Source organism: Micropterus salmoides, unplaced genomic scaffold (assembly GCF_014851395.1).
Source record: "Micropterus salmoides isolate LMB-PRFRI ecotype aquatic unplaced genomic scaffold, ASM1485139v1 Ms_hic_scaffold_7, whole genome shotgun sequence".
NCBI lineage: Eukaryota > Metazoa > Chordata > Actinopteri > Centrarchiformes > Centrarchidae > Micropterus > Micropterus salmoides.
Genome location: NW_024044459.1, coordinates 11,865,044 through 11,879,069, shown reverse-complemented (window position 1 = coordinate 11,879,069; position 14,026 = coordinate 11,865,044). Strand labels below are relative to the sequence as shown.

Genomic DNA, 14,026 nt, shown 5'->3' with positions numbered 1-14,026 from the left:
AAACGCCCCGACACAATGACTTGTGACGTCTAACAGCGAAGTTATGCCAGAGTCACAATGTGCATCTAGGTGGTGAGCCGAGCAGATGCCCCCATGGGGTCAGTGCTGGTTTTTGTCATCCTGTGTCACCACAGCAGAGAGAAGGTAGGGCAATAAAATTCCTCAGTACTAAAGGAGACATTCCAGCAGAGAGAGAGGGGAGTGCTCGGATTTGACATAATTTAAAACATGGTTGTCATATTCTGAATGGGAGGCCTGTCTCCCTCCTCCTGAGTGGAAACTTCTTCTGCAGCTCTTACTGAAGCATGACTGCGTCTAAATAAGTTTGTTTGGGAACAGGAGAACAACAATTAAAGTGAGGGCACAGGGGCGACTGTAGTGTGTTACAATGTGCATGTGAATGGAGGGGAAGTGATTGGAGACAAAGGTCAGCAAAAATACTCACCTATTCAGGAGTGCCAGGTCTATGATGAAGAGAAGATTTTAGTGTCAAAATCACTCCCTTTGGTCAAAACTTGACAAATACAAGCTCAAAAGATGAGACTATAATATTTATACAATTTACATAACTTTTCTGTTCAATATTTATTCTATTTGAACGTTATTTTGCCATGGAGTCAGATTGTGGTGTAAGTCATAAGAAATATCGACAAGAGCATTACATTCTTTCATCATTTAAAATCACATTTTCAGTATGTCAGGTTTCAGTTTGAGCTGCAGATCACTTTAGCTATGTGGTGCACAGTATCAGAAAGCAGTCTTTAAAAGGTCAGTGCAAATGGCAAAACCCCTGACCTACAAAAGCACAAATGAATTGCTGTGGCAGTTGCTTTAACATGGCAACAATCTAATTTTGTTGTGCAAATGTTTTAGCCATTGTTTTGTGATAGATGATTTTTACAGAGTGTAATTCAATTGTCCAGCAATCCTAAATGTGTCTGTTTATCTTCTGTCATCACTTGAACAAAACAAAACAACAACAAAAAATGACCACAGTACTTTCCAAGGAAACACCTTTTCAGCCCCACCGTTGCCTCATTATAATCACAATAGAAATATCCACGTTTTGGATCTAAATCTAAACACACCTGAACATTTAAGCAGAGTTGGACAAGTCAAGACTCCTTGGTGTCAGTTTGTAATGTACTGGGAAGCCCTTTAGCAGCCGGATATAAATAATGAGTGAGGAGGTGGTTGGGGTGGAAACGTGGGATAGAAACGGGACTTTCTCCCAGGAGACCAGTGTTTGTTTACAATGTGAAACAAAAAGTTAATATTGATTGTTTTTAGTTAAGTAATGTCACTTAAGTTACGTGACTTATCTTATGTAAGTTAAGTCACATAAATAACGTAGTTATTTTAACCCAAACCATAATTTGTTTTGATAGTTTTGGTGCCTAAACCTAACCAAATTGCGACGTTTCACATTAACCACTGGTTTCATTTTTTGTATTGTATGAAAGACTTATCACTTGCTAATGAATCATGGGCATTTTACTAGTTACATAATAAGGTAAAAACAGAGACTCAAACTAACTACATAAAAAATTGTAAATTGCAAACAGAAATTGAAGAAAAGATTACCACAATTGACCCTTCACTAAGCCACGGCCTGAATACACAGCTGGCCTATCACAGTGCAGTATAGGACTCGCTCTAACTGTGGTCCGACACTTTCATGGATGCGCTGCATTGACTCTAATGCAAAAAGTCGTTTTCTAGCTTTTTTTGGCTGTATTTTTCTAAGAGATGGTCAAACGCTGTTCCTGGGTGACTTGGAATAGTTACAGTCGCTATCCAGAGAGGCTGACAAGAAGTACGATTTATTCTCTTTCTAAAACCTAAAACAAATCCAGAAAAATGTCGGCTGCGGATTGTTCCTAATGTAATGTAAGTTATCTAACGCTAGCTAACTCCCAACTGAATGTAACGTAATAAAGCCCTACTGTTCTGCTTTTTAATGATTGTACCCAGCTTTACAGGAACAGTGTTGATCCTTAACATCGTTGTCTTTTGTCTCAATCGTGGTGGGATGCAGTGGTTCACTTTTAATTTGGCTTTAGCTTCTATCTTAAATTTTTTTCATGTCTGTTTGAGTTATTTTGAGTCAGTTTGAGTCCGTTTGACAGCCTGAATACAACCTTCAAATGTATATTGCAACTGCAAAACTGTCTGCTTCTTTCTGAGATCGCTTTTTCCAACAAATTTGACAATATTTCTCCGGGGAGTGCAGTAATAGACAGCGGCAGCGCCGACAGTTTGTCAGACTTAGCAACAGTAAGTAAGGGGGGCAGGGCTTAGCAAAGAGTCAATTCAGATTCAGCCCAGGCTTGGTTTTATTGACAGGTAATCTCTGGGAAGAAAGGACTACCGAGCCACAAAGATCTAACAAAGATGAGAGAAAGATTTCACAAGAATGCTTGTTGTCACACTGAACAACATATTGATCTAATCTTGTTCATTCAAAATGTACTGACTGTAAAGAAAATGTTCAGGTCAGAATGCAAACCTGAATGCATGTGCTCATTTCAGTTCTCTACACTGCATTTTAGATGTATTTTGGAGACCCATAAAAGCAGGAAATGAGTGCCAATAGTCTGACGGATCGCTTTCTATCTGCACTTTATCATCAGTGTACGGAGATCATCTCTGATAGCAGGCGTTAGACTATTATTGAGTGAGCTCAATCTGAACTGCGGCAAGCAATCTCCATCTCAGCACACGGGAATCTTTCCTGTTTTTCTTCTTTTGTTTTGTTTGTATGTTTTAAGTAATAAGCACATTTAGATTTTTTTTCCCCAGAAGCACAATTCCTTTACTTTCCTCATTCATGATGCATCACGTATTGTTACTTTTTAAAATAAAAATAGGCATTATCTTCTTTTCCATTGAAAGACTTACTAAAATATGTTTAAACTGTGTCAGGGGCAAAGCAGGTTAAGTTTCTTGACATTATTTTGCTGTTCTATCCCCCGCTGAATGAAGAAATGAATGGATCTCTTAGCACATGGGAATGCAACCACTGGTGTCCCGCATTCCTTGTTTCCCACCATCCCTCTGCTGTTTCTAAGGAAACTAAATGAGCAGAGCCTCTGACAGTCTGTGAATTTCAACGACCCTCAGCAGCAGAGGACTTGATGCAACCCTGGCAGAGGCAGCAGCCCCCACAAATACTTGCTGACCAGGAAATATCCTCATATGCTGAATTTAGCTCAGAAACAGTACTGACAATCACTGTTATCTTCTCCAGACACTGAATAATGCTAGTTTGGTGAGGCAACAGTGGGGTTGGGAAGGTGTTTCCTTGGAGGAAATGTTTATCAAATGAATGCCAGAATGATGTCAAAGTGCCTCCAAAGACAGACAATGACATCAAGAATTGGCGCAGGGACAGCAGATGCTTAGCTACTGCCTGCCAAGCTTTCCAAGCTAGCACTAAATGTTTGCAGTTTATAACACTGGCAGATTTAACACTTGAAATTAGGGCAATTGTTTGCCTATGATCATGGATGCTTTGTTCACAGTCCGCTGTAGCTTCTTTGTTTGGCTGTCCGTGCTACCATACTGTGATCGATGATGTAATAGTGGACTTGGTGATAGCAGAGTAGAACAGAACAAGGAGTTGAAGTTTATTTCCAGTATTTTTTAAGCTGCCTGAGGAAGTGAAGTCTTTGTTGAACTTTTGCAATGTGTTCTGTGGATGCTTCTCAAGTCTCTTAATTGCATCCACGTTTCCCTCACTTGCATCTTTTCCTTGCATCTTAGTTCCGCCCCCCGGGGATGCATGGAGAGACGCAGGGAGAGAAGGGATGAGGAGATTAGTTTTTAGAGACATGAGACGTCCTTTCCTCCAAAGCGTCACGTGAAGTGACGTCCGTTTGTGATGATGGAGGCAGCTGATCACAGCTGGATCAGCTGTCAGTCGGCTCTAACAGCTGTAGGCCTACACACTTTTGATGAAGTTTGTGTCTGCACACATGCACTTTTCTGATACTAATAAAGTCTCAGTTATCAGTGCAGAGCAGTATGATTCTCTCTGTAGCCTTTAGGCTACCAAACACTTGCAAATCAATAATTATAGGTTAGGCCAACTATAGGCCCTGTGTCCTGCTCAGAGGCACAGGATCATTTCTACAGGCACAATGGGCTATATTATCTGCATTTATATTTATTGAATTCGTTATTGAATAACCCAGAATATGTTCATACTGTCTTGGGATTTATTAGGCTAAATGTTTTAGGGAAATTTAAATGATGTGGCCTAAAACATATCAAAGTCGAAGCTCAGTTTTAGGCTTTCCATTTATTTCCTCTTCACTCCACGCCGATCGATCACTGCGCGCCATCATATAAAACATTCATTCTTTCATCAGCTGATTTTACTCACGGAGCCGCCGCCTGCTTCCATCAGATGCAGTAGGTGAGCTGCTTCGTTTTCATTTGCTTGCTTCATTAAAGACTTCAGTGCAGTTTAGCTACAAGTCCGACTCCTTAGGCTAAGTGGTTACTATTTAGGCTAATGTTGTTTATTTGACTAAACACAGGAATGAGCAGCCTCACATGTGACTGAATAGAATGAGATAAATGATGTAAAACATGTTTCTTGCTGACAGACTCTCCGACTGACTTTAATTGTCTCCATAATAAAAGTTGATAATAGAAGAAAAAAGAAAATCTTTCTAATAGGCCTAAATGAAGAAAGTTGTGTGTGGGGCTTTTGTTGTTCAGACCTACTATGAAGATTTTAAGTGAATCATAAAACAAACCAAAACTTTGTTATCCGTCATGATGCATCAGATCAGTCCAATCAATATAACAGCTACCCAGTAAGAGGGCGTGTCGGTCAGTAAAAGACTTCCGCGAAGGATGCACTGGTGTATCCTCGCTCATAGCTCCTCAGAGATCGCTCCTTAATCCTCGCTCCTCAGAGCGCAAATAAGAGCTTTGGGACAGTCTGCAAGATGGCGGAGCAGAATAACTTCTGGTTCAAGCGAGGATCGAGGAGACAACAAATAAGAGACTTGAGAAGCACCCAGTGTTAGTAGTCCACTTCAAGTTATTGCTAATAAGTGTTCCTAGGAAATTAAAGGGCAGCTGTGGCTCAGGCGGGGAGAGCGGGTTGTTCGTTTATCGGAAGGTTGGCAATTTAATCCCTGGCTCTTCCAGGCTGTATATTGAAGTGTCCTTGGGCAAGATACTGAACCCTGAATTGCCCCTGGTGGCATTTCCACCAGTGTATGAATGTTAGTTTCTGTTTGAGCGCTTGAGTCAGTGTGTGAATGTATATGCAGTGTAAAAGTGCTTTGAGTGGTCGAAAAGATTAGAAAGGCGCTATACAAATATGGAGCATTTAAAGGAGTCAGTGATGCGGATTGGGTTGCTGTTTATTTGTATAGGTGTTTTGGGAAATGGCCTACGTCTGAAGCCAATGACTTCTTGCACACCAAGTGACATCTTGGTCCACCTCCATGCGGTACAGAGTTTCATCATTGTTTGAGATGGACATACAATGGTTGTGTCATTGTAGTCTGTAAAGTAACGTAAAGTGAGCGGTGTAAAGGAGAAGAGCCATGGGGAGAGAACACATCCCTGAGGAGCTTCTGCACTGAGGGTGAGAGGATATGTTATTAAACTTCTGCTGTGAGTCAGGACAGAACGGACCCAAACGCAACACTCAGGATTCAACAGGTTTTATTAAGGGAAAAAAAGGGGTTGAGGGGGTGGAGGTGAGCGAGAGGTGGATGCCGGGGGAACATGGGCACGGGGGACAGAGGAGCCATGTACTGTAGGGCAGAGGAGGCTGAGACAAGGGAGCCGGGAGCCACCGGGGACCAAGAAGAGAGGAGGCACAGGAGAACTGACCGGGGGGTTGGTGGCAAGCTGACTGTGAGGCACGAGGAAAAGCCGGGAGGATGCCGTGGAGGAAGCCCGAGAGGAGAGGGCAGGTAGGCAAGCCCAGCCGACACAACGGAGGACGGAGGTGAGTGAACCTGGGGAAAGGCAGACAGACAGGGTTAATCACTGGGAAACAGAGATTTTACGGGATCAAAAGCTTGAGTCAAGCAGTAGCACCAGGTCAGGAACAACAGTGATCAACCAGAGATTGTGTGGAGAACCGGGGTTGATATACTGGCGGAGAAAGAGTTGATTGCTGGCAGGTGTGGTAGGCAGAGGAGGCTGCTGATGAGGTGCAGGTGTGGATCGCCAGCTGGGCTCAGGAGCAGAGAGAGAGGGAGAGGAGGAGACACAGAGAGGCAGGCAAAAAGACAGGGGAAAACAGAACGGTAGGAAAAAAGGAGAAATAAACAGGACACTCCTTATCCAGTGGCACATAGCTCAGTCAATGTTCATGTCCAAGAGTGTAGTAAAGAGTTTAATAATATTGAAGGCAGAACTAAAGTCTATGAACAGGATGCGTGCATAGGTGTTTGGTGATTCCAGGTGTTGCAGGGTATGGTGGAGTGCTATGCTGATTGCATCCTCAACAGACCGGTTTGTCTTGTTAGGCAAATCAGTGAGGAAGTGCAGGATTTCACTTATGCCAGAATAATTTGTTCTAATGCTTTCATTACCACAGATGTAAGGTCAACTGGTCTGAAGTCACTGAGGCAGGTTATTTCTGAGGACTTTGGCACAGGAATGATGATGGAACATTTAAAACACTGTGGGACTGTACACTGGCTTAATAAGATGTTAAATACGGTGGAAAATACTGGTACAAATTAAGCTGCACAATGGCTAAGCAAAGCAGGACTGTTCCCATCTGGCCCTGCTGCTTTCCTGATGTTAAGCTGCATAAATGTTGCTCTCACCTCGTCCTCCTGGATGCAGAAGAATGGTGTTGGAATGGGCGGGGGGGGGGGGGGGGGTAGGTTGCATAAAAGTCATTTAATCTGTCTGGGAGGCTGGGATCATTATTAAGAGGAGAGATGGGGCGTTTTTATGGTCTGTCATGTCCTTCAGATTTTTCCACACTGATCTTGAGCTGCTTGATTGAATTGTTGCTCCAGCTGTGGTGTAAGTCCTTGGAGAACCATGTTTTTTTATTGCCATAGAATGTCGCTGTTTTGGTGGGGAGGCACATTTCCTCACAGAACTTAACACATGACGTCACAGTAACAGTGAGTTCGTCGAGGGAGTCAGAAGCTGCACTGAATATCTCCCAATCAGTGCAATCGAAGCACCCTCGGACCGTTTCATGGGCATCTATGGACCAGGATCTGACAGATTTGATGGATTTAAGCTTTTGTCTGTAATTATTCTTATAAGTAAGAATGTTAAAGACTCATTAAGCATCAAGGACAGGTGTTACGTTGTCTTCCACATGGTCCTCTGCTGGCCTTTTTCATCACCTGTAACCACCTAAAATAATGTAGATAATATGCTAACTCTAATGATTAGACTGTATGTAATAAGAAAGTTAGGCCAGGCATGCTAATGTTAGCATTTCATATTAGATTATACAATCCATCCTACCTTGTTAAGCATGTATTGGAGACGGTACAATTTGAAGAAGTCATCAAGAAGACATCAATGTAACTACTAAAAGTAAATTATCCAATACATGTGTCAAACTGACTATCCATGCCATTCAGCTTCACAAAGACAAAGTTTGTCTAAAGATCATAATACTGTATAAAATTGTATATGTTTGTTATTGTTTCATAAGATCTTCAAGTGTTTTTTATTATACATTCTGACTTCTTTGAGAATACGTAAAAACCTTCAAAACCTGTTTAGCAGTATGGGCAGAAAGAAATTCTCTGACAGGATTTAAACCTAGTTATAAAGATTCTTATACAGATTTCCTGAGGGATGATTAGAGTTATTCCAGGACTAAGTGAAGTAAATTAATCCTTCATGGAGACTGGTTGAACTTCAAATTAATGATGAACCGTGTGTCCCAGTAGCTTTCTCAATTCCTGTCTTAATAGGTAAAGGAAAAAGAATGATGAATCTGCTAAAAAAGAAGCACTCAAATGATTCTGCTAATTCAGTAAATTTAGCACCTAAATGGGACAGATAATTGCTTTTAACACACAAAATTTTGCTTTATTAAATGTCTGGAAAAACCTTTTTCAATGATCATAATCAAATTATCATCAAGCACAATCTTAAATTCGTGCTTTTAACTGAAACTAGGTTAGACCAAGATATCAGTTCAGCTGTTCTTATCGAGTCTACCCTTCCCAACTTCAGTTTTATGAGTGAAGTTACAGGGCATTACAGGCATACTGACTCAGCATGTGATGGAGCCCATACACAATACGGGGCACACTCTGGACTTAATCATCTCCAAGGGTCTGAACATTTCCAAGGTTGTGGTGCCTGATCTCGGATCATTTTCATTGATAGTGCTATTTCCGTGCACACAAATGTTCAAACAGAGGTAATTACAAAACGGTCAATGAAAACACCCGTGAAATATGTATTGAGGCTCTCTTCCACACCAGCCCTCTCATGGGTCTCAGTCAATGAGAATGTAGATGATGAATTCTAAAATTACAAATATTATTCATGACATTGAAACAGCCAAGGTGAAAGTGGTCTCTGGTAAGAAAATATCTCCCTAAATTTTAATGACACATTAGACACAGAGGGCTTGGGGGGCGGGAGGGGCACGTTGGGAGGCTCCACTACCTGAGAGTTATGGGGTGCCTGTGTCGCAACTATTAAACATTTACAGAGGCCTGGACTTCTTGGCCCTTGATGGGTGGGTGGGTTGGTGGTGACATGCAGCTGGGCTAGTTGATTTTGCTTCCGCAGGTTCCACCTTTTGGATTCCGTCAGCATTGCGTTGTCGTTTTTTTGGGCGGGTCGCGTTCGCGCCGCGGTACATAATAAATTTTTGGCTGTTGGCTACTGGGGTTCTTGCCTGCCTGTTGCTGGGGTCGGTGCCGCACGGTTGTGGCATCCCACCCTCACTAACAACTACATTCTCTAAGGCTTAGGCGCACACACAGACGCACACGGTCTCACACATAGAGACAAACAAATTTAGGTTGTCCCTGGTAAAATTATTCTTGATGCTTTTCTTTCAGTTACTTGTTTAAATTAATTGTTATTATTCCAGCTCTGTTGCTTAATAATTGTGCTTGACTGTTTCATTTCTCTCTCAGTTGTCTTCCTATGGCAGCTGTTTATTGCTGCTGTTCGGCTGGTTGTATCTTTGTTGTTGCTGTTGTTGTTGTTTTGTTAGTTTGTTAGTTGTTTTTCTCCGCCCCAATCCCCCATCGCCATTCTCTTGCAGGCGTTGTCCTTTCTCTGTGCTGTCTGTTTGTGTGGTGTTTGTGTCCCCCATCCCCATGTCTGCCCCCCTGTCCGGCCGGTGACAAATACATTTAAATAATATATTATTAGTATATTAATACTCTCTTGTTAAAGTAAAATCTGTCTTGCACAAATGGTATCCAGCTCGTCATACTACCAGGCTGCTGGGCAGGAAAAAAAACTAAATTTAATACATTTCTGATCTTCTGCTTCGTTATGAACCATCCAGACCTCTAAGGTCAGGTCTGCTTTCTGTCCTCAGAGTCAAAACTAAACATGGAGAAGCAGCATTCAGTTTTTATGCTCCGTATATCTGGAACAAACTCCCAGAAAACTGCAAGTCTGCTGAAACTCTGTTAGTTTGAAATCAAGGCTTTGCAGCTGCTCTTATTAAATCAAATTTGAAGCTTTTGATTAATATCTCACACTGAACTATAACTTTTACTCTCCTGTTTTATCTTGTTTTTATTTTCTGTTTAACTCAAATTGTATTTAAATGTATGTTAACATTTTCCTATGCTGCTTTTATGTTATAAAAGTCAGTTTGAATTACCTTGTTGTTGAAATGTGCTTTATAACTTACCTTACCTATCAATGGAGAAACATTGATTAATTGGACAATTTAGATGGTTAACATGCACCAACAGCCAGTCAAGTTCTTATTGAAACACACAGACAAATAATTCAGATAATTGTCATTTCTTCACATGTACAATAAAGCCCATATTTGCATTGTTTTCACAAAGAGAAACGCCTGAACCTCCTTTGTCTCCATTAATTGTTGGGTTTCACTGATGCTCTCTTTATAAATATGTTCTTTTCTCTGCTTCCATTAATTTGTCTGTTTTCACCCCACTGATTCCACTTTTGTGATGTGTTCCAGTTTTTACAAGCAGCCTCCGGCCACTGCAATGTGTATTGCTCTTACTAATGAGGACTAACACAGGTGGTTGAAATTTATCTCGTTTTACGTGATGCAAGTACAATTGGGGTTTTCACCTGTTTTTCCTGCTTTATGTAATTGGAATAAATGCTGTAAGGATGGAAACAATTAATACATTCATCGTGTAGAGGCACATAAACATGTTTGGAGCTTAAATGAAAACAAAAACAGATAAAGTTTATGCTTTCAAAAGGCACACATACTGCAGTTTGTCTGTACCAAAGGAAATGTGAAGTGGGTGGCGATGGAGCAGTGGATAAGACACACGCCTTTGTACATTTAACTAGCCGTGAATTTGTTTTTGGGTGCTGTCTGTTTTCGTCTAAGAAGTCTTTCACGCTGTTTTCAGTTCATGAAAATTAATTGTAACATTTTGGTTGCTTATAAATGTCTTTTTCAGCTGTTGGTTGTACTATAAGATACCTTAAGGAGTCGGCCCCCAATTAGTATCAGTCAGCGTGAATTACGGCTGCACCTTACTAAGCTTGCTCCATCCTCTCGTCTGAAATGGTCACTTCTGGTTCCAAAAAACAAGATGGCAACAACCATAATCATCTTCTTCTTGTATTTGGTAGACTAGATGCATTTATGGAGTATTGCTGCCTTTCACTGTTTTTGATTTGTTATTCACATCTTAATGGTTTTGGGAATCGGATTGATACACCAGGTGGCGAACACATTCCACTTCAGGCCGTACATCCTTCTCGTGGACGGGGCTCTGGAGCTGAGTAGCATCTCGACCGCTTCTTCCGTTCGGCCCACCTCCAGGAACTGCGCCCCCTCAGGGGCCAGACCCACAGCTGCCACAGGGCGGGGCGCGGGTGAAAGACCCGGCCTCCCGCCTGGGACAGCAGGTCTCTGCCGGATGGCCATCGTGTGCAGGCTTGCACCAGCTCGTCCCGCCGCCATGTAAGCCTTGCCCACCAGGGTGGATGTCGCCCGACATGGCTTGGTGGGCAGCGCCGGTGTCTTGAGGGATGACGCGAGGGTGGGAGAAAGGTAGCTCGCTAACGCCTCCTCAACCCGCTTAATGTCTGCCACATTGCTGTAAATCCAGCAGAGGAGAAGTAGTCAGTCGTGCAGAGAAGGGTCTATTCCAAGATTTACACAAATTGTAACCGGGGCGGTGCACGGTGCTGCAGAAAACGCTCATTCAGTTTACTGCTGGCCTGCTCCTGCACCGCCTGTGTCCAATCAATGCTTAGCTTGGCCGCAGCCCTCGTCACCACCTCCAATAACGCATCATAGTTGGGAGAAGAATGTTGACATCGGCCCGGCTCCCGAAAGTCCTCCTCCATGAGGCTAAGCACGTCCATCTCCTCAGAGCCAGAGACTGTGCAAGCCTCTCCGGACTCATACCTCGGGCGGGAGAAGCCGAAAAACGGGCTCCCGATCGGGGAAGAGGGGAGGGGGAGTCAGCAGACGAGGACCGGGAAAAGGCCTCAGCCGTCCCGATGCCCTCTGAGATATTGCGCGGTAATCCCCAGGAGCGCAGACACCACGACACAAGCCGCACGAGACCTTAGCACCCTCAGGGACAGGGCCTCGCAATGGCCGCAGGCATCCCCCTCGAGAGCTGCCTGGGCGTGCGACATCCCTAGGCAGGAAACACACATCTCATGAGTATCCCCAGTCGTGATGAAGCGCGGACAAGGAAAAACACACTGTCGGAACTGTTTACCAGACATGATCTCTTCTGCTTCGTCGGGAACTTCCAGGTAAGACGATCTTCCAATAGTGGAGCTTTCAAACATGCTCAGAGTGCCTGCTGAATAGAAAAAAGCTAATGTGTCCTGTGTGCCAGCGTGCCTATATACGCCTCCAGTTACGCCGTCACATGCTACCGTTTTAGCAACACCAATAGAATTGGAGTAGTTTCATTCATGATTCAGCCCTGCCACGCCCAAAGCCGTTCCCATAGTGTCGTCACCGACACAGTTCAAGTTCCCTCGAAGGGGAACCCCACCTCGTACCCTGCTTTGTCAATCCTATACAACACCTGCAAAATTTCCACAAGTAAATCAGGTCTGGACTTAGTTTTAGTATCTTTAATTGTAATTAGAGTTGCTGCTGAGTCACTTCATATTGACTGACTGCTCCTGTTTGTTATCTTCAACCCACCTTAATTACCATAGAACTGCCACCAGCTCAGCTGTAACGTTAATACCAAAAGTCACCTTACTGCTCTCAGGATCCTTTGACTCGTCACCATAAATTTGGAGGTGGCCTTCCCATATTTGACACAGCCGAACTTCACTCAGCCTGCTTGTTATCAAAAAATATAAGTCGATAATGGGATCTAGGATCAACCATGAAGGTATATCTGACCTTCATATTGCTGAAAAACGTTCAAATTCACAATACCAATTTCATCTGCCATAGATTTGAGTTTTTTCTGTAAAGTTTGTTTTGACCCTTCTTGCTGTTCCCATAAAGTCCCATTGCTGACTCAACAGTCTTTTTGTTGGTAGTTTTTCATTCTGTCCTTTTAATTTCATTAAATACTTCAAACCAAGTTTACCTCTTCTTATTTCTAATGGTGTCTCTCCTGTTTCTATTAATAGTGCTGGTATTGGAGTTGTACGAAATGTCCCACTGCAAACTCTAAGGGCTTTTGCTTGGACTATATCAAGTTGACTAATCACTGAAGTGGCTGCTGACCCATATATACACCACACAGCCAAAATCAATAGTTGATCTTATCATTATCAGCCCCCCAATCAGACCCAGCCACACACCTTAAGACATCAATTATTGTCAAGTTGTGATTTATTTCTTGTGCAATTCCCCACTTGTAAAGGACAATCCCTCCACATGAAGATCTTAACTGGATTTCACTCAATAAACAGCCATGGGATCAGTTTTTCATCTTTTATTAACCAATCTTTGGTGGGCAGTAAACAGGTGAAAAACCTCAAAAGAGAGATGAGTTAACAGCCAAAATAAAATTATTCACATTTAACTCAGATAAACACATTTCTGCCATTATAAGTTACAAGGTTTCCAATTTTAAACTAAATGTTATCCAAATAAATACCTATAATTTTAAATCAAATGATCAGAGTTAGTAGATTTTTTTTAGCCAAATGCAATACAAAATATTTTCTAGTAGTAAAAAATTATATTTAATTTCTAATCATTAGTTTTAAGCCATATATTTCTAGTAAAGAATTATTATAAAGGTATCAACTAGTATGTAGCCACACAACTAGATACATTATACCAAAACAAATCAGTTGGTATTTTAATTTTCAAAATGTATATTTTCTTATCTTTCCTTTTCCCCACTTGTTTGATAAAACCAAACAACATTTGAAGTTACAAATACCAATGCAAAAAGTCCTATCAAAGTCAGCAAGAGTTAAGAGTCTGTGTTTTTCCAGAGCATCATTAGCACTGCACTGCTTAAGTCAATCTAGTCAAACATGGCCAATATGGCGCTTACCGGCTGTCCTTCACAGTTTTGTGGAGGGCTTGGTCTTGCACAATCACTTTAATGACAAAGATCGAGATCCTTGGTTTTGTGGTGCTATAAATGCTCCTTCCACTGCGGTCTAAAGCCAGGTACTGGCACGCTCAGATTGCCTGGAAGATTTGTTCCACCTGGTTCACCACTGATTGAAGGGGAGGAGGAGCTCCCAGGCAGTTTGTCAGCACAATTATTTTCCCGCACTTCAAAGAAACCATCTCAATATGCTTTTTCCATGTCATTCTTTCATCTAACCACATTCCTAAAAATAAGAGTTTTTCACTTTTTCAATAGTCCTATTATATATTTGTAACATCTATGTTGGCATTTTCTTATGACCAAAT

The 14,026-nt window shown here is 42.1% G+C and overlaps 1 long non-coding RNA gene across 1 annotated transcript; it reads right to left on the bottom strand.

The window, feature by feature from the left end:
• Positions 1-5,674: 5,674 nt before the first annotated feature.
• LOC119892083 lies at positions 5,675-13,755 on the bottom strand. The gene is made up of 2 exons (XR_005442509.1): positions 13,659-13,755; positions 5,675-5,990 (listed from the first exon to the last, which is right to left on the bottom strand). It is a non-coding gene; the product is annotated as an uncharacterized LOC119892083 (long non-coding RNA).
• Positions 13,756-14,026: the final 271 nt, after the last annotated feature.